A 2,500-nucleotide genomic window follows, 5' to 3' on the forward strand; every position below is an offset into this window, starting at 1 on the left:
ATTCTTAAGACTCTATCGTATGTATGAGAGCTCCTTCGCATTCCCACACATTTTTTTTATAGAGCGGCACTCTCCAAAACCATCAGAAGAAGTCAATCCCCCCCGAAATATATGTCTGTCGGGAAGCAAATGAGTACCAGGCACGAACAGAATCGCCAACACTTTACACGAGCTGCCTTTCTAAACGGGTTTGGAAGTCAGGGTGTACATTAGAAGACATTTTATGTGTTTAAATGTTTTTTTTTAAGCGTTTATTTATGTTTATTTATTTATGTTTATAACAGTGTAACCTCGTACAAGCCCACAGTTTGTCAAGCGCCAGACAACTATCATATCATTTAGTGTTATAACTGTTTATTACGATCTATAAGCAGGTCAACAAACTACTTATAAGCCCTATATAGAGGCAGCCTGTCATAGTTAAAGGGGCAATCTGGGATTGGTACAGTACATCCATTTTGTTGACTTTTAAATTAATCATGAACAGCCACTGATTCTTGAATAATTTAACTTATAAATGCCTCATGAGATTAGTTCAACTGCCTTACCCCATCAGATCCCAAAATATAAGCTTGTTTTATTTAACCTATTTTATCAACAATGCATACATAAACAAGCAATGTTCAATAGGTTCTATAGGTTCATAACATGGTTAAAATGTAATTTCGATCTCATCGATGGTCAGTCCTTGCATCTATATCTCCCTCTGTGAATTTGAGAGTGGTTAGGCCTACATTTCTACAGCCCCAAACATCAGCTGTTCACCCCCCAAAAAAATTACGGGGTGTCCGCTTTGTTGTTGTTCGAATCCCAGATTGCCCCTTTAATGTCAAATGTGATCACATAATCTACGAGGGCACGGGGATACTTTAAGTTAAACTTTATTGGTCATATACACAGGATACGGTTGTAAAATGAACAACAAAATGCTTAACTTTGCCAGCTTCCTCTCAACAGTGCAAATATCAGGACGTAAGAATTACAACACAATAACAACACAATAGACAATAAGTGTAGTCGGCATAAGTGTAAACATTGAACATTTGAGGAGCAAGTCAACCTTCATGAACCTTCCCTGCTTAGTGGGGTTGAGTACGATCGCCATACTTCCTATGCAGCAGGGTTTAGATACCTGGCTCTTTTGGAAAAGGTGACTTTGCCAACACACCTTGGCATGTCTCTCTTTAAACCCCCCGGCCCTCTGTAGCTCCTTACGTGTCCCAATCCAACTTAAAACAACGCTGAGCCGCTTTTTAGCGCTAATCGCTTATAGTCATCTGCACTTTCCGTTCCGATGCCTCACTTAGGGCTCCCTGAACCCTCCAGAAAGCCCCTTAAAAGCCTCTTATCCATGCTTACTTGCGGTGCTTAGAGCCCCATCCCATGTCCAGACACCTTGGGGTGAAGCCGCTTTCAATTGGGTCTTCGGAGGAAGGATATCTGGTCCTGGGGAAACTGATTAACAGATCGCCTGGTGGATGTATGGGACAGGTTAGGCGACAGGTGAGAAATAGGCTTAGAACGTGGATGACATCATTTACAAAGCCCCTTTGTGTTTCGACCATCCTTTAAAGGGGTAATCTGGGATTGGTACATACTGAATCTTTTTGGACTTTTAAATGAGCTTAGTTCAACTGTCTTACCCAGTACAAACCCTACATATAAGCTTGTTTTCCTTGTTTTTTTGTAAACAATGTAATTCTATAGGTTCAAAACATGGTTAAACTATCATTTTGATCTCATGGATGGTCAGTCCTGACATCCATAGCTCCGTCTATGAATTTGAGAGAGGTTACATTTCTCCTGCCCCACCCCTCAGCTGTTTACCAACAAAGTGGCGGGAAGACCGCTTTATTATTGTTTGAATCCCAGATTGCCCCTTTAAAGTCGGACTAAAATTACATTTTGTTATGCATTTCATTATGTCAGAGCAACAACAATGTAGCACGAACCCTCGTTTCAACGTCATTTCAAGGTAAAGTAATTTAAATGAGCTTTTATTAATTTATGGATTATCCTCAGCTCAGAAGCCTGACTGACTAGGCCTGTATCTTTGGTGGTTGACCGGAAGTCCATCTAGTCAATCAATGCAACAGCCTGCTAGCTGCTGGCCAACCACCTGTCATTTACACTACACCACTCGCTGGATGAGCTGAGAGAATCTCCTGGGTAAAAATCTTCCGACATCAGGGAGATTAAGTTTACGCTGACGTTTGCTAGTTATTAGCTTAGCTAGGTATTAGCTTAGCTAGGTATTAACTTAGCTAGTTATTAGCTTAGCTAGGTATTAGCTTAGCTAGTTATTAGCTTAGCTAGCTATTAGCTTAGCTAACTGGTGAACTGTACTGCCTACACTGCTAAGCTAACACTGCCGGGGCACCCAGCTTTGTTGACAGTCGAGGCAGGCACATTTCACCAGTGCCTTATCATGATTGGAAAATTTACAATTGTTGTAATTTGTGCTACCCTATGTCCAAATGATTATGTTCTTGGGGTTCGT

The 2,500-nt window shown here is 41.0% G+C and overlaps 1 protein-coding gene across 1 annotated transcript in view; it reads left to right on the forward strand.

Annotated features, from left to right (window-relative positions):
- Positions 1–2,500, forward strand: part of tbx4 (T-box transcription factor 4) — a gene marked incomplete at both ends in the record, with an annotated part of 21,961 nt that overhangs the window by 5,900 nt on the left and 13,561 nt on the right. The gene's annotated exons all lie outside the window — the stretch shown is intronic.

The sequence above is a fragment of the Argentina silus genome, assembly GCF_951799395.1.
Source record: "Argentina silus genome assembly, contig: scaffold_121, whole genome shotgun sequence".
Classification (NCBI taxonomy): Eukaryota; Metazoa; Chordata; class Actinopteri; order Argentiniformes; family Argentinidae; genus Argentina; species Argentina silus.